The following is a 24,625-nucleotide window of genomic DNA, read 5'->3' on the forward strand; positions in this document are numbered from 1 at the left end:
TCTTAACAGTATCTTTTAAAAAACAAAAGTTTTTAATTCTAATAAGATCTCATTTTTCTGTTTCTTTTTAAAATGAATCATGCTTTTGGTGTTGTATGGAAAAAATCTTTGTCTAACTCAAGATTACAAAGGTTTTCTTCTGAATGTTTTATAGTTTTAAGTTTTACATTGAGGTCTCTCAGTTAATTTTTGAGATAATTTTGAGTTAATTTTCTTTATGGTACAAGGTGTGGATTAAAGTTTATTTACTATGCTGAAAAGGCCATCTTTCTCCACTGAATTGCATTTTCACTTTTGTCAAAAATCAGATTTCCATCTATGTGTAGGTTTATTTCAGGTTTCTCTGTTTGTTTTTGGCCTTCTTGTTTATCTTTACACCTGTACCACACTGTCTTGATTACTGTAGTTTTATAAGAATTCTTAAAATCAGGTAGCGTTCATCTTCGAGTTTGTTCTTCTTTTGCAAAATTATTTTGCCTATTTCAGGTCTTTTGAATTTCCATATGAATTTTAGAATTAGTTTATCAATTTCTACAAAAACACTTTTTGGAATTTTTTATTCGGGTTTCTTTGGATCTATAGACAGTTTAGAGGCAGAACTTGCATCTTAACAATATTGATTCCTCAACCAATTAATGAACATGTACATCTCTCATTCATTTAGTTTCTCTTTCTATTTTCTTAGAAAAGTTTTCTAGTTGTCACTAGTCTTTACATCTTTGTTGGACCAATCTCTAAGTATTTCATAGTTTTGATGCTACTATAAATTATACTTTTGGTTATAATTTCTGTTTCTGATTGTTTGTTGCTGTTATATAGAAATACAATGGTTTTTTTTACATGGGTCTTGTATTTTGTAGTCTTGTTAAACTCTCTTATTAGTTCTAGTAGTTTTTTTTAATTTCCATCAAATTATCTACTTTGACCATTGTGTCATCTGAAAATAAAGGCATTTTTATGTCTTCCTCTCTGAACTGGATGCCGTGAATTTCTTGTACTTGTCTTGTTGCACTGGTTAGAATCTTTAGTATGATGTCGACGAGAAATATTAAGAAAGAACATCCTTGTTTTGTTTCTGATTTCAAGGGCTAGTCATTCAGTTTTTCACTATTAAATATATTAGCTATAAGGTTTTGGTTATTTTAAATGTCTTAGATTGAGAAGGATCCTTTCTCTTTCTAGTTTGCTTAAAAAATTTTTTTAATGAGAAGTAGACTTTGTCAAAAGCTTTTTCTATGTCTGTTGAGAAGATAAATGAGCAGAAAACATTCACCTACAATTCTACACCTAGCAAAAATTTCTTTGAAAAATAGTGGTAAAATAAAAATGTTTTCAGGCATATAAATGCTGGAATAATTTATTTTCAGCAGATCTGCACTGTAAGAAAAATGAGAAGAAGTCCTTAAGGCAGAAGAAAAATAATACCAGATGGATATGTGGATCCACATAAAGGAATGAAGAGCACAGGAAATAGTAACTATACTGGTAAATGTGTATTTTCTTACTATTTAAAACTGTATAAAAGATAATTTTTTTCAATAAAATAACAACCATATAGCATGGGGTTAATTATTGGTTGAGGAATCAATATTGTTAAGATGCTAGTTCTGCCTCTAAATTATCTATAGATCCAAATATAAAAGTAGCATGTATTTCTATATAACAGCAACAATCAGAAATTATAACTAAAAGTATAATTTATAGTAGCATCAAAACTATGAAATACTTAGAGATTAGTCCAACAAAGATGTGAAAGACTAGTGACAACTAGAAAACTTTTCTAAGAAAATAGAAAACCTAAATGAATGAGAGATGTACATGTTCATTAATTGGTTGAGGAATCAATATTGTTAAGATGCAAGTTCTGCCTCTAAATTATCTATAGATCCAATACATATATAAAAGTAGCATGTATGAAAACAATAGCACAAAAGTTGGCAGGAAGAAATGTAAGCATATTTTTGGAAGGTTCTTATACTGTACATAAAGTGTACAATGTAGCACCCCATTTTTACAGCTAGATTGTGATAAGTTAAAACGGTATTACTATAACATAAACTTTAAAGCAATCATTAAAATAACCAAGAAAACCAATAAGCAACCAATGTTGTTAAAATGAATTCATAAAAAGACATTCAACTAATCCAAAACAAAGCAGGAGAAGAGTTTTTCTGCAGAAAAAGAAAATACGGACACATAGAAAATAAATAGTAAGGTGATAGATTAAAACCCAACGATGTCAATAACATGTTAAATGTAAATAGTCCTGCTTGAGTACCAGTCACTGTTCCTTCTAATCCTTTCAGATGGGTCTTTCCTCAGCCTCAGGTGGTTTCTTCACAGGCATTTGTTGATGAATGCTCACCTGAATACTACCCGAGAATCCTCTGCAGATCTCTGCAGTTCTGTCTCTTTGTAGCTGTCTTTTCTGCTCTACTCTGTCTTGGGAATTCTAGCTGTCTTGGTTTGCCTGAATTCTCAGCTCTGTGTCTTCAACTCAGGGAGTCCACTGGACTCTGAGTTCCTTCTCTCTCTGTCATTGCCTGGAAACTCTCAAGGAAAAAAGTTGTGTTGATCATAAGACTTACCTTATTTCTCCCTTGTCTTAACAGAGATCATTGTTCTTCCTTCTTTGGTGTCCAGTGTTTTGCAAACTGTTGTTTTCATTTGTTTGTTTGTTTCATGTGGAAGGGCAAATTCAGTCTCTGTTACTCCACTTTGCTCAGGTGTAAAAATCAATTTAATATTTTTTATTGTTGAGAGTACTCTATTGTATGGATGTACCACTGTTTGTTTATCCACTTACATATTCAAGGTCTAGGTTGTTTCCAGTTTTTTGCATTTATGAATGTATCTTCTATCCACAATTGTGTATAGCTTTTTGTGGGAACATACGTTTCCAATTCACTTGGATTAATATCTAGGGGTGTTATGGCTTGCTCATTTGGTAAGGTTATATTTAATTTTATAGGAAACTGCCAAATTGTTTATCAGAGTGGCTGTACTTTTGGCATTCCTACCAGATAGCTACGTGGGTTCCAGTTGCTCTGGAATTTTGACAGCACTTGCCATTATAAGTTATTTGTTTACCTATTTATTCATTTTGAGTCATTTTAATAGATGAATAGTGCTGTCTCATTGTGGCTTTAATTTGCACTTCCCTAATGATTAATAATGTTGAACATCTTTTAGTATGCTTGTCATCTGTATATCTTCTGTGATAAAATGTTCAGAACTTTTGCCCATTACAAAATATTGGGTGGTCTATTTTCTTGTTCTTGAGTTTTGAATGTTCTTAATATATTATGAATGTGTCCTTCATTAGATTTTATTTGCAGATACTTTCTCCTAGTTTGTGACTTGTCTTATGTTTCATTTTTAAATCTCTTTAAGAAGGATTTAATTTGTTGAAAAGACTGAGTTAGAAATGCAACTTTATCAATGTCCCAATACCATTTATTGACTAATAGAGAAAATAATTTTAAGTACACCAATTTTTACCCCCATTTAAAGTCACTTATATTGGTGTTCCTGAGTATAATTTTAGAGTGAATTTATTTTAGCAACAAAGATTTATGTTCTTGTTTGGGTTTCCCACTAGTTATGTGACTTTAAATATGTCATTAATTCTCCCAGCTCGATTTCCTCAGCAGCAAATGTTCAACTTTGAATATAAACTTGTCAAAGTTACTACACAGACTGCAGTAACACTTTCTGTTAACAACTTTGCTCTGAAGTTGTAGCTTTTTTTATACCTTCATAATAACATAATAGTACATTTTGTTCACAGTAATATTCATATATATTTTTTGATTGATATTATTCAAATAGTTTTAGGACTAGAAAATGTATACACAAATTAAAAGGGGAAGGTGGTGCAAAGAGGAAGAGCTTTTACATTTTAGCAAGAATAAACATCTACAGTTTATTTTTAAAATCCCACTTAAACAAAATACTTTGGCCCAGCGAGGTGGCTCATGCCTGTGCTCAGCACTTTGGAAGGACAAGGCAGGAGGATCACTTGAATCCAAGAGTTCAAGACCAGCCTGGGAAATAAAGTGAGACCCTATCTTCACAAAACATTAAAAAAAAAAAATAGCTGGGCATGGTAGTGCATGCCTATGGTCCCAGCTACTCAGGAAGCTAAGGCAGGAGAATTGTCTAGCCTAGGAGTTCAAGACTGAAGTAAGCTATGATCACACCACTGCACTCAGCTTGACAACACAATGAGACCGCATTTCTACCATCATTTAAAAAAATTAATTTACAGACATAGATAATAAATTACTTCAGATATAATATCCATAACATTTAGGGGGCATTGGAGTAATCAATCACCTATCAGTCATCTAATGATTATATTAGACGACCTCAACTTAATCATTATTAATCATTATTAAGTTGAGGTATAGAGTTAAAATATAATTTTGAGGCAAAATTTAATCCTAGTGTCTTTAATCCCATCATTTCATTATAAAAAGTTTCCAATGTACATAAAGTTGCAAGAATTATATGACAAGGCTGGGTGTGGTAGCTCACACCTGTAACCTCAGCACTTTGGGAGGCTGAGGCAGGAGGATCACTTGAGCCCAGGAGTCCGAGACCAGTTTGGGCAACATAGTGATGCCCTGTCTCTACAATAAAATAAAACAAAATAAAATAAAATAAGTTAGCTGGGTGTGGTGGCGCATGCCTGTAGTCCCACCTACTGGGAGGCTGAAGCGACCTAGGCTTGATCCCAGGAGGTCAAGGCTGCAGTGAGCTGCGTTGGTACCACTACACTCCAGCCTGAGAAACAGAGTGAGACTCCGTCTCAAAATAAATAAATAAATAAATAAATAAATAAATAAATAAATAAAAACAACAACAACAAATATCCATGTACCTGCCTAGGTAGATTCTACTGCTAGCATCTTACTAGATTTCCTGATTCATCCATATATCCATCCTGTTACTCATCTATCAATCCACTTTATTTTCTGATGCATTTCAAAGGTAGTACATTTTTAAAATTTATTTCTTATCATGAGGAAACCTTTTGGTTATACAACTAAGGATTGTGAGATAATTGTTTCTAACATATATTGGCCAATCCTTGCCCGCCCCTGCCCCCAACCCCCCCAAGAAAACCCATCACCGTGTTAAATCCTACTAAGGTTCCCAAACTTGAGGCACCTTGCAAACCAACAAAGATTCTGGGCCCAGCTCTGGATATGTTGAATTTGATCCGGGGTAGCACTCCAGTATCTGAATTCCCTCACGCCCCTCATCCCACTGTCTCCACAAGTGGGTGAAGCACTAGCTAAGGCTTTAGCTCAGATTCATCTTGAGAGAGTCTAGTAGAAAGAGCAGATGTGAAGAGGGGCCATAACATGCCTCAATTATGCAAGTCTGGGAAGGCCAAGAGAGAATGATATTCTAGAAGAAGTCACATTTGATGAGGGTAAGATGTGCTCAGACAAGGCTGAAATTAGACTGGCGCTCTTAAATAGCCCTTTGCAAAGCTAGATGTCTGAAAGAATCATTTGAACGAACTTAAAAAGAAAAAGATGCTTGAGTCTTAACAAAGAGCTTCTGATTCGAAAGCTCTGGATGAGAGCCCAGTGTCTGTATTTTTAACAAACGATGCAGGCATTCCCGATGCCACTGGTCTCTAGCCAGTATTTATGAATTTCTCCAGAAATAAAGAAGGGTGGAGTTACAAAAGAGCTAGCTGAGACTTGATGGCTTTTAATACAAGTTAAGTAATACTTTAGTATGAGTTAAGTAATACTAGTGTGTGTGAGGTGGAGGCTGGGTCCCCAAGCTTGAGTCTCAGCTTGTCTATTGCCAGAATTTACGTGTCTGGGTTACCAGTAGGACTGGCCACCAGAAGTTGATTGCCATAAAATGCCATGGAGAAAAATTTGGCCTAGTGCCAAGCCCATGTGCAGTGGAAGGGAGAGAGGAATCTGAGTTCCAGGCAGTGCTTTGCACTCAGATTTGTATCCTGATCCTGGCTGCTATCTGGGAACCAACAAGGACGATGTGTCTGAGCAAAAATCTAAAGAATTTTTGGCCAATAACAATAAGATATTGAAACACAGGCAGCATTTCTTTGTTGTTCATAAGACAGAGTGAGGTACAAAAGGAACAAAAGGAAGGGAGAATTTTACAGGGAGCTTTGGTGCACTTTGGACCCCAGAAGACAGTGTTCCCTGTCCTTCTGCATTCGTTGGAGAACATAGTGAGGGATGGCAATTCCTAGCAGAAGCCAGTGGCAAGGCTCAGAGGGGACCTTCATGCCTCAGGACATCATTGGTGTCAAAATATTAGAGCAAAAGAATGTTGGCCGGGCGTGGTGGCTCATGCCTGTAATCCCAGCACTTTGGGAGGCCAAGGCGGGCGGATCACGAGGTCAGGAGATCGAGACCATCCTGGCTAACACGGTGAAACCCCGTCTCTACTAAAAATACAAAAAATTAGCCGGGTGTGGTGGCGGGTGCCTGTAGTCCCAGCTACTCAGGAGGCTGAGGCAGGAGAATGGCGTGAACCTGGGAGGTGCAGCTTGCAGTGAGCCGAGATCGTGCCACTGCACTCCAGCCTGGGCGACAGAGCTAGACTCCGTCTCAAAAAAAAAAAAAAAGAGAATGTTAACCACTAACCAAAGCAAAGCCAGAGGTGACACTGTTCTCCTTGGGAGCATACTGAAATTATCAATGGTTGGAGGTGATTTTCAGGGGACACATGTCTTCAGTTAGTGGCAAAGTTTGGGCAAGAGGCAGCAAAATATGACTGATATGGGTGCTGACTTTAAATAACAAATGCTTGTTAGGGGAAGCTAAGAACTTGTAAAGAAGGCCAAAAGAAATTAAGGCCTAAGGAAATGAATGAGGCAGCATTTTAAGAGAGGGAGGAACAGATGCTTCATAAATGCATCTTTGTCCTAATAGATACTGCCTGGTTTATCTTCCTCTAATTAAAAGTTACTTTATTCATTCAAACTTACTAGGAAATAGTAGGAAATAGTTCTTTAGACTGCAGGCAGCCCAGGTTTCCTGATGCCTGTGACAGTCTGTGCTTCCAATTCTTTCCTCATTCTCTGACCTTGCTTTATGGATTCCTTTTCAGTGGCCTTTTCTGGCTCCTTCTGCTCTGATACCTTGCGAGAACCTTATTTCTGTCTTTTTCTCTCTCATACAAGAGAAGCTAATTGTCTGAAGCGGGATTTCAGTTGAATAGGAACTTTAATGTGGGTGTGTGTCCTATTGAGCCACCTCCCAGCCCCATGCTTGAGAACCCTCCATGTAGGTGGCCACCTGTCCCTCTGAGCCCAGAGGAAGCTGATGCAGGTGATATTACTCTTCCCAACAAAAGTCTTTGCTCCTCACTCTGACAAGAGGCATAACGAACAGCTTTTGCAAAGTTTCTGATGCGCTTCAGTTTTCCTCCAGAGATGCCGAAGGAATATTATGGAATACTGAAGAGCAAACTCTAGAATGCTGGGAACGAAGATTGTCATATTTGGAACTTGGTAAAATTGGAACTGGGCTAAAAACATTTTCTCTCTGGTATGTGTGCCCAGGGCACACACAGGTAGTTAGGAAGAGGTTTGTATCGCTGTCATATTTTAGTCTAACAGGTGATCTCTCTGAGAAGCTATGCAGTTATGATAAGGGGTGGGGGTGTGAGGAAAACACTAAAAAGATGTTTAGGCTCAACTGAAAGCTTAATGTAGGAAGACTTCTTGCAACATCAGAATGTAAATAATTTACTTTACTCATTCTTTCAGCAGGGTGAAGGGAGGGAAGATTAATGGGCAGTTTAAAAGAAAGTCCAGTTAAAACCTTTGCTGCCCTGATGTCATGGATGCAAGAGCCAGTTTAATCTAAACAAAAGGGGCAACTCACCCATTTGGGCAGGGCTGGGAGACCACACAGTGGCTGAGAATTGCCCATCAGCAGGGTCCCGCTCTTTATAGACCATTTGTTGCCATTTGTAGTGAAAAAGGAGATGCTCTCGTAGAGGTTAAGTCACCCAGTTATTTGTTATAAACTTTCAGAAAGGAATGGGTTTGAAACAAGTCTTAAGTGTTTCAGTGACAAATATTTAATGTCACCCCTGAGATTTATGGCTCTTCTGTTCACCCTTTGAAAGCTTTTAGTTCAGTGGCAAAGGTTACCAGGGGCTTGCCCAGCAGAAAAGAGGTCTTTTCTGTTGTTGTTTTAGCATCTTAGCACTGGCTGGAGAGTATTCCAAAGTTTCAGTAATGACTAATCACCCTTTCTGCTCACATCGTCATCTGTCCTACGACTGTGATTGTCCTCAGAGACTAATCTAAGGCATGTAAGTGCTCCTGGCATCTGGTCTCTCTGCTTTCACACCTCCACAGCTGTGATACAGGGCGGGAGGGCTGATCCCAGGCCATCCCAAGCCACAGCACTGCAGAGCAGGGAGGCCCCGGGTGGTATGTACCTGCTGTTCCTCACTGGTACCCTGTCTGGAGCACCTGTTGTGTTGGGATACTTGTACTAGAATAATCCAAATGGTGAGGCCTCATCACTTTTTGGCCGAGGTAGAACTTACTTCCTTTTAATGTCTAAATTTTAGTGGTGAACAACCCTGCTGGCTTAATTATGGGAAATGAGGCCTCCTGAAAGTGTGCCTAACATGTTTCTGAACAGGATGCTGGGTACCACATCATGCTGCCACATTGATATAAATAGATCTGCTGCAGCTCACCAGTGTGGGGCATAGCGATCAGCTGCTAGTGACCACGCTGCCTCCACCTGGCTTTGGGGCAATGGGCCAGGGGGTGAGGTGGGGGTAAGTCTTCCCTCCTAATGATACAAAGACAGAACCATAACTCTGATAGAGCCTTTACCAAAAGGCTGATTACGACTTCTCATATCTCTCTCCATCTGTCCAGCCCAATTCTGAGATTCTTTATCAGGCTTCCTTCTTGCTCCATGTAATAAAAGCAACAGCTGACATTTATCGTGTGCTTATTATGTGCCAGGAAGTACTCTAAGCATTTTGTGTGTATTATTCCGTTAATCCTCACAAAACTCTTTGTGCTATTATGATCTTCATTTTACAGATGAGGACACTAAGGCACTGAGGGCTTCAGCGACCTAGTCAAGGGCACACACTAGCAAGTACAGAGTGGCATCCGATGCCAGGCTGCCAGACTCCAGGGTCTTTTTTTTCTTTTCTTTTCTTTTCTTTTTTTTTGAGAGTGAGTCTAGCTTTGTTGCTTAGGCTGGAGTACAGTGGCGCGATCTCGGCTCACTGCAAGCTCCGCCTCCCGGATTCACGCCATTCTCCTGCCTCAGCCTTCTGAGTAGCTGGGACTATGGGCACCTGCCACCATGCCTGGCTAATTTGTTTTATTTTTAGTAGAGACAGGGTTTCACCATGTTAGCCAGGATGGTCTAGATCTCCTGACCTTGTGATCCACTCTCCTCGGCCTCCCAAAGTGTTGGGATTACAGGCGTGAGCACCACGCCCAGCCGACTCCAGGGTCTTTTAACCACCATACGCTCTACTCTTTCTTTCCTCACCGGGAAGCTCTGTGCAATTCTCTGCCTTCAAATTCAGGCTCAGTTGCTGGAAGGCCCCCAAAGGGAGAAGGAAGCTCCCCTCTAAGCCAGTTTAAGGCTCATCCACCAAGGCTTCCTTTTCTATCCCAGGATTGATCTCTTTTAAATGACTGACAGCTCATTTCCTTTAGAAGAGACTCCACTTCTGCCTACAGAGGGGTGGCCTTACCTTTTTATTCTCCCCAAGACAGCACTCTCACAAAGAATGCCATAGAATAATATAAGTATATTTGCCAAGGTCTGGGATATTCAATCAGGATGCAAAATAGCCATTTCTGTTTCTTTAAAGGAGAAAAACAGGATCAGAGCTGTATATTGCTGTGCCACCTTCTCCTAGCTGTCTTTGAACTGCTAAGTAACAGAGAACACATAGGACTCTGCAATAGCTCGCAGTCACAGGGAGATACAGGGGAGTCTAAATTCTTATGCAAGAAAGAAACTTTTCTTTAAATCAGTGGGTGTGGATACTGGAAATGAAAGCTTCTAGAAATAACACATACCAAGGCCTCTGTATTTTAAAAAATGAAATCTCTGGCTGGGCACAGTGGCTCACGCCTGTAATCCCAGCACTTTGGGAGGCCAAGGCAGGCGAATCATGAGGTCAAGAGATTGAGACCATCCTGGCCAACACGGTGAAACCCCGTCTCTACTAAAAATACAAAAAATTAGCTGGGCGTGGTGGTGTGTGCCTGTATTCTGTTATTCAGGGGACTGAGGCAGGAGAATCGCTTGAACCCAGGAGGCGGAGGTTGCAGTGAGCTGAGATCGCACCACTGCACTCCAGCCTGATGACAGAGCGAGACTCTGTATCCAAAAAAAGAAAAAAAAAAAGAAAGAGATCTCTATAGGTGATTCTAATATGCAATCCTGGTTGCAAGCCATGACGTCAGGAAATTCATAGCAAGATATAGACCTGCTAAAAGATATGCTTTATTTTACCAAACAGAGCATCTGATTAGAGATGGAAACATGCAGTCTAGTGAGTTTGTAAGCACTTGGGTCTTATACAACCACAATGTGTGTGTGTGTGTGTGTGTGTGTGACATGTGATGTATTTGCTTTGCATTTGCTAACTCAAATGACCTGTCCAAGTAGTAATCCTGCCAACTCTTAGGTGGCATGAAATTCTCCTAACTTTTTATATTTTAATAAAAGGTTTCAACTTTCATTTAAATGAACAAAGAGAAGACGAAGTAAATCTGAAGAAATTTTCACTGCACAAAACATTAGATCTCAATTTTTTTTTGAATTTTAGGCAAAAAGATTTAGAAACCATAAAGAGAGAGAAATAGGAATAGTTTACTTTCTTCTCCCACAGTGGCTTAAGAGTGGCATATTATTGAGTTTTAAATAAACTTGGCTAGATATATTCTTGTTTTATGCTTTATTTCCCTCATAACTTTTAAAGTATCGCTCCATAGTCAATAACTCACATTGAATTTTTTGTGGTGAAATCTTAAGCCAGCCTGACTTTTTCTCCTGCACTGAACTATAATTGTTTTTTTTTTTTTTTGGTCAGGAGGGCTAAAAATTCTGTCTTTATCTTTGAAGTCAAATCATTTAATGAGGCTATATGTTGATGCCAATAATTTTCTGTCACTTATTATTTCCCATATATGTTGTATGAATTTAATCTGTAGATTCTGTTTTTTCCATTTCATGGAAATTTTTCAATGTTGTATCTCTAAATATTTTTTTCCAGTTTTTGGTTCTTAATGACAGGAGCCCCAGTTAGCTTTCAGTTGGATCTTCTTGGTCTTCTACATAAATCATCCACTCTGCAGTTGCTTTATTTTGTCTTCCTCATTCATTAAGAATACCTGAAGCCCTTCTCTATGTCATTAATTTGATATTTAACACTATCTACTATATTTCTTGCTCTTTCTAAAATGTCATTAGGGTCAGGGTTCTCTATTCTGTTCCATTGGTCTATGTGTCTGTTCTTGTACCAGTACCATGCTGTTTTGGTTACTGTAGCCCTGTAGTATAGTTTGAAGTTGGGTAGTGTGATGCTTCCAGCTTTCATCTTTTTGCTTAGGATTGCCTTAGCTATTCAGGCTGTTTTTTGGTTCCATATGAATTTTAAAATAGTTTTTTTTAGTTCTGTAAAGAATGTTAATTATAGTTTAATAGGGATAGCACTGAATCTATACATTGCTTTGAGCAAGTATGGCAATTTTAATGATATTGATTCTTCCTCTCCATGAGCATGGAATGTTTCTCCTTTTGTTTGTGTCATCTCTGATTTCTTTGAGCAGTGTTTTGTAGTTCTTCTTGTAGAAATCTTTCACCTCCCTAGTTAGCTGTATTCCCAGGTATTTTATTCTTTTTGTGGCCCTTGTGAATGAGGATTCATTCAAGATTTCGCTCTTGGCTTGACTGTTGTTGGTGTATAGGAATGCTAGTGATTTTTGTACATTGATTTTGTATCCTGAGACTTTGCTGAAGTTGCTTATCAGCTTAAGAAGCTTTTGGTCTCAGACGTTGGGGTTTTCTAGATGTAGGATCATGTTATCTGCAAACAGGGATAGTTTGACTTCCTCTCTTTCTATTTGAATGTCCTTTATTTCCTTCTCCTGCCTGATTGCCCTGGCCAGAACTTCCAATCCTATGTTGAATAGGAATGGTGAGAGAGGGCATCGTTGTCTCGTGCTGGTTTTCAAGGGGGGAATGTGTCCAGCTTTTACCCATTCAGTATGATGTTTGTGGTTCTTATTATTTTGAGGTATGTTCCTTCAATATCTAGTTTAAGAGTTTTTAACATGAAGGTTGTTGAATTTTGTAGAAAGTCTGTTTTGCATCTTTTGAGATAATCATGTGTTTTTTGTCTTTAGTTCTGTTTATGTGATGAATCACATTTGTTGATTTGCATGTGTTGAACCAGCCTTGCATCCCAGGATGAAGCCTACTTGATCATGATAAAGAAGTTTTATGTGTTGCTGGATTTGGTTTCCAGTATTTTGTTCAGGATTTTTGCACTGATATTTATAAAGGGTACTGGCCTGAAGTTTTCTTTTTCTGTTATGTCTCTGCCAGGTTTTGGTATCAGGATGTTGCTGGCCTCATAGAATGAGTTAGGGAGGAGTGTCTCCTTTTCAGTTGTTGGAAATAGTTTCAGTAGGAGTGGTACGACCTCTTCTTTGTACATCTGGTAGAACTCAGCTGTGAATTTGTCTGGTCCTGGGCTTTTTTTGGTTGGTAGGCTATTTGTTACTATCTCAATTTCAGAATTCATTATTGGTCTAGTCAGGGATTCAGTTTCTTCCTGGTTCAGTCTTGGGTGGGTGTATGTGTCCAGGAATTTATTAATTTCTTCCAGATTTTCTAGTTTATGTGCATAGAGGTTCTTATAATATTCTATGATGTTTGTTTGTATTTCCGTAGAGTCAGTGGTAATATCCCCTGATTTCTGATTGTGTTTATTTGAATCTTCTCTCTTTTCTTCTTTATTAGTCTAGCTAACCATCTATTTTATTAATTTTTTTCAAAAAACAAGCCCCTGTATCTGTTGATCTTTTGAATAGATTTTCATGTCTCTATCTCTTCCAATTCAGCTCTGATTTTGGTTACTTCTTGTCTTCTGCTAGCTTTGGGATTTGTTTGTTCTTGGTTCTCTGGTTCTTTTATTTAATAGTTGTCATGTTAGTTTGTTAACTTGAGACCTTTCTAACTTTTTGATGTGGGCATTTAGTGCTATAAATGTCCCTCTTAAACTGGGTGCGGTGGCTCACACCTGTAATCCCAGCACTTTGGGAGGCCAAGGCAGGCAGATCATGAGGTCAAGAGATTAGGACCACCCTGGCTAACATGGTGAAACCCCATCTCTCCTAAAAACAAAAAAAATAGCTGGGCGTGGTGGCGGGCACCTGTAGTCCCAGCAACTCAGGAGGCTGAGGCAGGAGAATCTCTTGAACCCGGGAGGCGGAGGTGGCAGTGAGCCAAGATCGTACCACTGCACTCCAGCCTGGTGACAGAGTGAGACTCCATCTCAAAAAACAAAAAAAACAAACAAAACCCCCCAAAATTTCCCTGTTAATATTGCCTTAGCAGTGTCCCAGAGCTTCTGGTACATTGTATATTTGTTCACATTAGTTTCAAAGAACTTCCTGATTCCTGTCTTGATTTCATTATTTAGTCAAAAGTCATTCAGGAACAGGTTTCTGAACCTGTTTTCATGTAATTCAGGAACAGTTTTCACTTAATTCTATGGTTTTGAGTGAATTTCTTAGTCTTGAGTTCTAATTTGATTGCACTGTGGTTCAAGAGATTGTTTGTTATTATCTGAGTTCTGTTGCATTTGGTGAAGAGTGTTTTACTTCTGATTATATGATAGATTTTAGAGTAAGTGCCACGTGATGAGAAGAATGTCTATTATCTTGCTTTTGGGTGGAGAATTCTGTAGATATCTCTCAGGTCCATTTGATCCAGAGCTGAGTTCAGGTCCTAATATTTTTGTTAATTTTCTTTCTTTCTTTTTCTTTTTTTTCAGTCTTGCTCTGTCACCCAGGCTGGAGTGTGGTGGTGCGATCTTGGCTCACTGCTAGACTGGTTGGATCCAGGTGCTGAATTCAGTTTACTCTTGATTTATCTTGTGTTTGTATTCAGAAGTGTGTTTCTCAGCTATTCAGTGTAAGAACTAATGTTTAAGCCAAGATGACTCTTCTGTTATTTGGAGCACAAAGCATCTAGATTAACTTTTGCCACGAGACTGACTACCCAACTCATATAAACACTGCTCAGACAGCCCATGCAGGCCCTCCACAGACACTTGCTGTCACCTCCATGGTCTTTCTCGAGTTCTCTTAGACTAACATTCAGTAATTACTGCTGCCTTCCTTTCTTCCAAGGGCTGCACCCTCTAGCCCAGTACTCCTCATGCCGTCATGTACATTTGAATTAGTGGGAATCTTACTCAAAAGCAGTTTCTTATTCAGCAGGTCTGGGCTGAGGCTTGAGATTTTACATTTATCACAAGCTTTCAGGTGATATTTGAGTAGCAAGGCTTTAGGCCACAACAAGAGTATAATTTTTATTCCAGTTTTTAAATAATTGGACCCCGTTAATGACAGTGTACAGGAGACATAAGGTAAAGTGAGAAGAGTACCGGGCCAGGTCAAGATTCCATTTCCATTTCGCTGTTTACCAGTTGTGGGCTCTCAGCTTTAATTTTCATGTACTAAAAAACTGGGAAAATCAAATGTCAGAACGAATGTGTACATACTTTGCATAAGGCATTTAAATGAAAGGATTAAATAATCCTCTATGATTAACAAGAATGATTATCAACATTTCCCAGGTAATTTATTGTCATTAAAACAACAACATCAGTAGATATCTAAAAAGTTAGGATGAAAAGAGATAATTATTGTAAAATGCCCATCACTGTGCCTGGAATGTACATAGAAATACATGTTAGCTATTCTTATTTTTTTTTGAGACGTAGTCTCGTTCTGTTGCTAGGCTAGAGTGCAGTGGCATGATCTTGGTGCACTGCAACATCCGCCTCCCTGGTTCAAGCAATTCTTTTGCCTCAGCCTCCTGAGTAGCTGGGACTACAGCCACCTGCCACCACACCCAGTTAATTTTTGTATTTTTAGTAGAGACAGGGTTTTACCACGTTGGCCAGGATGGTCTTGATCTCTTGACCTCGTGATCCGCCCACCTTGGCCTCCCAAAGTGTTGGGATTACAGGCGTGAGTCACTGCGCCCGGCCAGCTATTCTTATTTTCATTCAATTTGGTAAGATTGGGCAAGGAGAAAGCTGTACTTTCCAATGGGTTTGCCAGCCTGTTCTTTCTATGCAGTCTCCATTTGATCTTGGGTGTTGTACATGTGTTCTCCTAATGATGGAACTATGTATTTAAAGAGACAAAGGCAGAATGAAGTCTGACCATCAACCTGAGAATGTTCATGTTTTTGCATCAGTGAGGGTACTGTAAGCTGCTAGGAACAAAACCTCCAAATTCAATTTGTTACAAGCAATGGGGAAAACTTATTATGTCACTTAACAAGAAAACCTGAAATAGGACAGCTCTAAGGTTGGTTGATTGGGCACCGCTGGGCAGGTTTTTCACCTCTCCCATTTTCCATTTTGGAGTAATGGCTCCTCTCATCGTCTCAGAATGGCTTCAGCAGTTCCAAGTACGGCATCCAGACAAGACAATCTCTAGGACAGAAAGAGAGTTTTCCCCTGTATCTCTCTATTTCCAACGGAGGAAGTAGCTCCCAGAACATCCCAAAAGACTTGCTCTCTTAATCTTAACAAGATGAGCTTGTTAGTCGGGGCTGGTTCATGTGCCCCTTCCTAAGCTAACCCCACTAGAATTGGCATTGGGATTGCCATGCTTCTCTGGATGGTCCATTCAGGAATTTTCTCTATGTTTCATGGGAAAGGATTGAGACCAGAATGTAAAGTTCAGAATGCAAGAAAGAATGGCTTTTGGACACTCAGCAGTGTAGATGGTGTTCTAAATATGAAGGGTACAGATGAAATCTTCCCAGGGGCAAACACCTTTGAATTTCCTACCCAGGACAGGATTCTCTTCCTGTTATAGCCATCTCAAATATGTTTCCATTGGCTTAAATTTTTAGTGGCAGGAAGCTTAATTATGTTGAGTATCTCTGACCTCTCCTTCTCGCTATTGACCCTTATTTGCACCCCCAGTTAAAAGTCAAAGATGGCTTTAGCATCAAGAGTACCAAGCCCTTGTAAGGAGGTATCACCCTCGGCTTCTGAAGGTGGGGTGGACCCCGAGTCTTGTGCTGGGCATTGGCCAGGGTGAGAGCACCTTTACAAAGCCTCAGCTGTGCCTGTCTCTCTGTGTGTCTCCTCATTTGACCCATATGATTCAAGCTCGTATTGAATACCCTGACCTCCCTTTCACACTGCTTCCCCTAATGGTTTATCACCATTCTCTTAATAACTTTCACACCAACATTTCAACTGAAAGCTACTGAAAATGTGCTACTTTAAAAGACTGGGCTCACCTTGCTTGTCAGTACTATCAGCAAACATCCCCCACCCTCTTCATCCACCAAACACCACTGTCTCCCACTCTTTCAAATAAATGGAAAAACTTTAAGGTCTTGTAAGACCAGATTTAGGAGCCACTGAGAATATGACCCATTTATTCTGAACTTGCAGCAAATCAATTGACCTTCCATAGATACTAACGTTTAGATACGTCTGCAGCTAAAGAGATTTACGTCCTGACCTTCCACTTGCTTCTAGAGTAGTTTACCTTTGCTCAGCAGCATTGGAAAATCCACACAACATTTATTTCTTGTTCTAACAACCTTCTTGGAGGCTTCAGAAGTAGTCTTTTATCTATTCCAAGACGGAGGAGAAATAACAATGTTTTAACCTCACTGCAGAGCAATCTAACCTTTTAAAGTGGACGTTATTCAAAATGGAAGCATAAAAGCTCAGCTTCCTACTGACAGTGGATTATTTGTCATCATCATCGCTGTCATTAAAAAGTGTTGCAAACAATCTTATCATTTTAGGAAACCTCTGCTAAAAATGTTGTTTGCTTTATGCCTTTAAATGTTTCTGTGTTTGGCTTCTTTGCATCATTGGCTCTGCCTGAAGAACTTGGCCCCATTAAGATCAAGGGAAGAGAGGAGTCTCTGTGCTTAGCACAGGAACTTTGGCTGGCTGAGGTTTGTGGAAATGAGAGGAACATTACCAAGGTGCATGGCCTTGTTCAAGTGAAGCTCACTGCCAATCTGTGGTGTGCTGGGAGGCAAAGGCATCTCTGTGCTTTATGCTGCCTGCCTGGCATCAGGGGATCTGCGAGATCTCCGTGGAAGCTTCCCAAGCCTGTCTTTCCTAACAGCGTTAACTGTGTTTGAAGCCCCCGACGGGGCTGCTGTCATCTCCTCTAAGCAGGAGCTTCTCACTCCAATTTCCTGATGCCTGAGAGTAAAAGCCAGGTGTAATAATTTACTGGGAGGAGCGGTTTATCCATTCAATAGAACCTAAATCAGGCCTTACACTTAAACTTGAGTGCACACCCAAATTTCCTGGGAAGCTTGCTAAAAATACAGAACGGGAAAGCTAATCTCTACTTTGATTCAGTAGGTTTGCACGGAGCTCTGAATCTGCATTTTAAGCTTAAAACACCAGAGGCGAACCTGAGGTGGTGCTCAGAAAAATCTATTTGGGGAAAATCTTCTCTAAGCCATAGGCTTGAAAATCAGCAGTGTGGCTTCTCTGTGCTGGGTTTGTTACAACCCTGAGCACCAATCCTCACTGGCCTTGCAAATTTATTGGCCCAGTTTACAGATGAGAAGAGTGAGGGGCCCAGTGGTTAGGTCATTTGTTCACAGGCTCATTGCTGGCAGTGGCCTACTCCCTGGTGTGAACTCAAGACTACCTGATTCCAAAGCCTGTGCTCTTGAGTCTGGGCCATACCATCTCCCAGACGAATGCCTGGTTAGGACCCAAACTAGCCTCTGAACATAAAAAATGAGTAAGATAGTCTTCCTTTTTAGAAATGATTCTAGTGAGTTTTAAGGGATAGTTTTTCTCCCGTTCCTTCCAGATGTGGAAAAGCAGTTTGCCCCGTGATGAGCAGAGCTCGGACTAGGAAGTAAGACCTCCTGGAGATTTTTCTCCTGTTTGAGGATGACAAATTAAGTGTGGCTGGGCTTGGTAGCTCATGCCTGTAATCTCAGCACTTTGGGAGGCAGAGGCGGGTGGATCACGAGGCGGGTGGATCACCAGGTCAGGAGTTTGAGACCAGCCTGACCAACATGATGAAACCCTGTCTCTACTAAAAATAAAAAAATTAGCTGGGTGTGGTGGTGTGCACCTGTAATCCCAGCTACTCAGGAGGCTGAGGCAGGAGAATTGCTTGAATCCGGGAGGTGGAGGTTGCAGTGAGCTGAGATTGCACCACGGCACTCCAGCCTGGGTGACAGAGTGAGACTGTGTCTCAAAAAAAAAAAAAAAAATTAAGTGCACTTGACAGTTTGGCTAATGAGCTACCTTGCTGGCTCTGAAGAACCTCCAAAAACAGGGGGATCCAAAATGGATTCCTAAATTCATGAAGAATTTGGATCATCCTCTATTCTATCCCATACCATGTATCTATTTTTGATGATGCTAAAATTTCTTAAGGCATTCCTAATGCAAGGTATTGTGTGCTGAAATAAATAAGATGGTTGAGATGGAAACACTTTGAAATAAAAGCATCATAAAATGGGTTGTGGTAGGTGTTACTATCAAAGGTCCTATCTGATCTGCCTTACTACAGTGGTGCTTCAACCTCACAAGGGCCATCATGTTGCTGAACGTTCATCAGGCTAGCACTGCACCAGGGACTCTGCCTGTGTGGTCCCAGGTGTCTACACATTTATCCCCCTGTTTTACAGAAGGGGGGACAGAGGCTCAGAAAGGACACTCATGGTGAGGATGAGGGTTGAGCCCAAGTCTGGAGCCTTCGTATTTAAACACCGTCTACTGGGTTGCCTTTTGTTCATTCCTCATAATACATTCATTCTACAAATGGGAGCTAGATGCAGAGGATAAGGTCTTAGAGATGAGGTAGCTCAACTTCATCCTGTTGTAGAAATGGGCTCCGTATCATCTCCTGAGCACAGCGATTGCCCTCCCTTCACACACTCTTAGGAGTGGGCGTTCAACATTTCATAGGTAATCCTCAAATTTCCCTTTTACTTAGAGGATTAAGCGCGATCCTCAAAGTTCCCTTCTACTTAGAGGATCAGGCACAATCTCCCCAGGCATCCGTATCTTGCCCTATTCAACTTCTAAATCTCTCTCCTACAGCTCCTTGACAAACACCTTTGTCAACTACTGTCTGCTAAGCTGACCACATGCTTTTCCAATCTCTGCTACTAAGAGCAACTCCCACATGGGGTAGTTCCTTTTTTCTCTGTGTTTCTCTGAGTCTAGTCATCTTCAAGTCCGGTATGAAGACTTGTCCTCAGCCCAAAGCGAGTTTTCCCAATTTCCTAGAGCACTGCTCCCCCACACTACTCATCTGCTTCCTAGTGTAAGCTGCTCCCTAGTGTTCACCCTTTTTGTTGTCTGTGGAACCATCCAATGAGATCGTGAACCCCATGAAAGCAAGAGCTTTGTCCTATTCATCTTTATATTCTCAATGCCTTGTTTAAGTCATTTCCCCAGAATGGTCTTTCAGTAAATATTTGTTGTAGGTAAAGATTACTCTCCCTAGTAGAAACTGCATCTTCGGTCCTGCATTAATCTCCATGTCAGTGGCTGCCTGGAACAGGGTTATCTGTCAATGTTGTTTGATTGGCTTAATTTTTTTTTTAAGAGCTTATATGGCGATCACGCTGGAAGGAGAACTGAGTCTCACGTTTACTTCCATTTCCCACTTACATACTGGGACTGAGAAAATACTTATTGAAGCATTGTCTGTGATAGTGAATAACTGTAAACAGTCTAAAAGCCCATCATCATGGCATGGGTAAATACACTGTAGCACACTCATAAAATGGAATACTACATAGCAATGAAAAAGCACCAGTGACAGCAGCATGAATGCACATGGACGAATCTCTTAATAATAACGTTAAGCAAAAGAGCAAGCTGAGAAGGATACACATGATGCAATGCTATCCATACAAAGTCAAGAAACATCCAAAGCAATATTATATATTGTTCATGGGAAAATGCATGTTTAATACAATTTTAAAGCAACATGTACCAAAGTAGTGCTGTGGGAAAATGTATGAGTTTCCCGGGCCTGCCATAATAAAATACCACAGGCTGGGGGGCATAGGCAACAGAAATGCATTATCTCACAGTTCTGGAGGCTAAAAGTTCGAGATCAAGGTGTCAGCATCGTTGGTTTCTCCTGAGGCCTGTCTCCGTGGCTTGCAAACGACTGTCTTCTCACTGTGTCCTCACACGGCCTTCTCTCTGTATGGGCATCCCTGGTGTCACTCAGGTGTCCTCATCTCCTCTTCTGATAAGGACACCAGTCAGACTGGCTCACCATAGTGATTTTACTTTAACTTAATTACCGTTTCCTAAGGCTCTGTCTACAAATACAGTCATATTCTGAGATACTGGGGACTGAAGCTTCAACATAGACATTTTGAGGGCACACAGTTTGGTCTGTAACAGCATGCACAGTGCCTCTGGAGGGCTGTGAGGAAGAATCTGTCCCTGGCCTCTCTTCTGGCTTCTGGTAGCCTGAGGGGTGCCTTGGCTTTAGATGGCATTCTCTCTGCGTCTTCCCCTCATCTTTCCTCTGTGTGTGTCTCCCTGTGCATCTGTATCCAAATTTCCCCGTTTTATAAGAACACCAATCATATTGGATTAGGACTCACCCCATCCCAATGACCCTATTTTAGTTTTGTTATTTTTATTTTTTGGCAGAGTCTCTGTCACCCAGGCTGGAGTGCAATGGCATGATCTCAGCTCACTGCAACCTCTGTGTCCCAGGTTCAAGCGATTCTCTTGCCTCAGCCTCCTGGTAGCTGGGATTACAGGCGCCCGCCACCATGCCCAGCTAATTTTTGTATTTTTAGTAGAAATGGGTTTTCACTATTTTGGTTAGGCTTGTCTTGAACTCCTGACCTCAGGTGATCCACCTGCCTCGGCCTCCCAAAGTGCTGGGATTACAGGCCCAATTAACTTATTTTAATTTGATCACATCTATAGAGGCCCTGTCCCCCTACAACATGACATTTGGAGATACTGGGGGTTAGGACATTAACATCTCTTTTTTTTTTGAGAGATGCAATCTGACCCACAACAAAGTATGTAATTTTACAGGGTGAAGAATCGACTGCAAAGGACTTGAGTTGTATGTGTCCTATTTTAGTTTTTAGGTGGACATTCCATAACAATAACAGTTACAGCAACAAACAAAGGAATTGAGCAGAACTGCCAGCCTGCTCCTGCAAAAGCTGTCAGAGACAGAGGAGGGAGAAGTCTTTTTCTGGTCCTACAGGGACAATTTTCCTCTCACAGCACAGTCCTAGGGAGGCTGCCACAATAAGGCCAGCTTGTTCCATTGCTGGACAGTTTTAATCATTAGATATTTATTTATTTTTGAGATGGAGTCTTGCTCAGTCACCCGGGCTGGAGTGCAGTGGCGCAATCTCAGCACACAACAACCTCCGCCTCCTGGGTTCAAGCGATTCTCCTGTGTCACCCTCCTGAGTAGCTGGGACTACACACGCGTGCCACCATGCCAGGCTAATTTTTTTGTATTTTTAATAGAGACGGGGTTTCACCGTGTTAGCCAGGATAGTATTGATCTCCTGACTTCGTGATTCGCCCGCCCCGGCCTCCCAAAGTGCTGGGATTACAGGCGTGAGCCACCACGCCTGGCCTAGATATTTCTTAGAAGTTCCAGTCCTAAACCTTCACATTAACGTCCAGCTGTGGGTACTATGCTGATCTCTGTCTGAAGCCATGTAGACTATGCCTGTGGCCACTTTTACCTGGAACACTTTGATGTGTTTGAACGCATGACTCGCCCTGTCTTCTCTCCTCCCTGTTCGGTGCCTGCTCCTTCTCCTTCTACTACCCCCATCTCCATTTCTAATTTCTTTAACTCCTCCTCATGTAATAAGATGCTCTTGATTTGGGTGCACCTGGCAATGGGCTAAACAGGGCATTGCTCTGTCCTCATTGAGGCTGTACTTTATTCAGCGATTGATGACTTAAGCAATTCTTTTTCTTTTTTAACTGGGATAAGTAGCTGAAAAAAAAAATGATGCCAGGCTTGATGTGGGAGGCCAGGAGATTCCCTTTTTAGAGGAGCCCCAGGCAAGGGTAAGAATTTCCCAGTTAAAGAGGAGTAACGGTTTTTCAAGGCGAGGAGGCGGCGTGCGGCAAGGAAGGTAACTTGAGCATCTGAAGATGTGAACCGAGTCGCTGCGGCTTGAGGGTAGGGGGCCAGAAGAGGGGAGGCCTTTGTTGAGGCTAGTGAGGGGCTGATAGATCATTTGAAAACTGTGGCTTTGATTTTCAGAGACAGTACGAAAAAGTGTTTAGTTGAGAAGCAACGTGGTCATATTTGCATTTTAGAAAAATCACCTTAGCTGCAGAGGGGACGTAGGAGAGTGGGTGAGTGAAAATGAAATGAGAAGCCTATTGAGAGGCTATTCCAAAATGCAGCCCACGTGGGAAATAAAAGCAGTGTTGATCAGGGTGGTGATGGTGAAATGTTCGGAAGTGCATGGATTTGAAACATGTTTAAGGTGTAAAGTAGAACAGGATAATTTATTAGAAGCAGAGAATGAGGGCAATACTACCCTTAGTTTGGGGCAAAAGAGACCCGACTCTGGGCCTTATATGTTATACCAGGGATTGGCAAACTCCAGCCCATGGGCCAAAGTTGGCCCCTGTCCTGATTTTTTCTTTAAATAAAGTTTTATTGAAACACAGCTGCAGTCATTCATTCTGTGGCTACTTCTTTGCTACAGTGGCCTTCTGGCCTGGAAAGCCTAAAATATGTATAAAAAATTTTGCCAATTCCTGTTTTAGAGGACTACTCACATCACAAACACTCACAAAAAAATAAAGATATTAATAAACAAATGGGTTGGGAGGCCGAGACGGGCGGATGACGAGGTCAGGAGATAAGAGACCATCCTGGCTAATACGGTGAAACCCTGTCTCTACTAAAAATACAAAAAATTAGCTGGGCGTGGTGGCGGGCACCTGTAGTCCCAGCTACTAGGGGAGACTGAGGCGGGAAAATGGCATGAACCTGGGAGGCGAAGCTTGCAGTGAGCCAAGATCGAGACACTGCACTCCAGCCTGGGTGACAGAGGGAGACTCCGTCTCAAAAAAAAAAAAAGAAAGAAAAAAGAAAAATAAACAAATGGGTCTCTCTCAGCCCAGGCAAGTTACTTACCCATAACCTTAAACATCCACTTTCAAGACTAAGACTGCCCAGGTCCCGGGCAGATGCTTCTCTCCATCTCTTCAACCTGGCTCCTCTATACGAAAGTATCTAAATGTTGTGGAGACTTTGGCTTGTGCTGTTTCTAACACTGCTTTCCAGTGCAGGAAGGATCTGAGCAGAGCAAATGCCTCCATAAAAGAAAAGATGAATTAATGAACTTGTCAAAATCTTTATCTAGTCTATTACATGAGTGAAACGAAGTGCAATTTCTCAATGTGTTCAGTATCCACCTTCATTGTTTGTTTTGCTTAGTGTTGGGATACTCCTAAGTTAGTGTGGTCTCTGGAATGATTTTGCATGGCGGCTGAGGGATATTTTGCTGTACTTCACAACTCATGCTACTCTGGTTTAGACCCAACATGAATGAAGTATGACACCGATTCTTTACACAAACATAAAAGCTACACGTATGCATATGAGCGCCATACATATTCTTACTCTGGGCCCTGCAATGGTTAGCTTGGACCACAGCAAGGGAAGGGTCAAGGATGTCTCTTGGGTATCTGGTGTGATCACTTAAGCAGTGGAGGGGACAGCTAGTTTGGAAGATGTTTTGCAGAGATTTTGAGAATGCGGGTAGAAGAGGTGGAGTCAGCATTTGAATATGGGCTACTGAGAGGGGAGGTCTGGGTGGGCTGAGGACATCAAGTGAGGGGTCGTTGGTAATTGGATGTGACTAAGCGCTCCTGGAAAGAAGAAGCTCCTGGTTCATTGTGCCACATAAGCTGAGGAATGGATTTAGCTACCTGGAAGTCATTAATGACCTCAGCATGGTTCTCATGAGGTTGGAGGATGAGGATTTGGAAGCCATCTATGTTGAGGTGCTTTGAAATATGCATGAGGCATGAGGAAGGCACACGGTGAACGTAGAGAGTGGGTTCAAGCCTTTTGAAGGGGATGAGGAAGTGGAGCAGTCCCTGGAGGAGGGAATGGGACCAAGGGTAGATTTTTTATGTTTTATTTTTACTTTTAAAGATAGGAGGGACTTGAACATGTTTCAGTGCTGATAGGAAGGTTCCACCACAGAGAGGAAAGTTGATGATAAAGGAGAGAAAAGAATTTACAGAGCCACTCTAAGAGCAGATGATCCGCACACTGATGCACTCTTTGTTATGTTTCTGGTAC

The 24,625-nt window shown here is 41.0% G+C and overlaps 1 long non-coding RNA gene across 1 annotated transcript in view; it reads left to right on the forward strand.

The window, feature by feature from the left end:
- The first annotated feature begins 1,367 nt into the window (after positions 1–1,367).
- The window catches only part of LOC134735259 (uncharacterized), a 48,953-nt gene continuing 25,695 nt past the window's right edge, over positions 1,368–24,625 (forward strand). The window contains exons 1-2 of the long non-coding RNA XR_010118247.1: positions 1,368–1,485; positions 14,071–14,140. This is a non-coding gene — a long non-coding RNA (uncharacterized lncRNA). The remainder of the gene's footprint in view (positions 1,486–14,070; positions 14,141–24,625) is intronic.

The sequence above is a fragment of the Symphalangus syndactylus genome, chromosome 20, assembly GCF_028878055.3.
Source record: "Symphalangus syndactylus isolate Jambi chromosome 20, NHGRI_mSymSyn1-v2.1_pri, whole genome shotgun sequence".
Classification (NCBI taxonomy): domain Eukaryota; kingdom Metazoa; phylum Chordata; class Mammalia; order Primates; family Hylobatidae; genus Symphalangus; species Symphalangus syndactylus.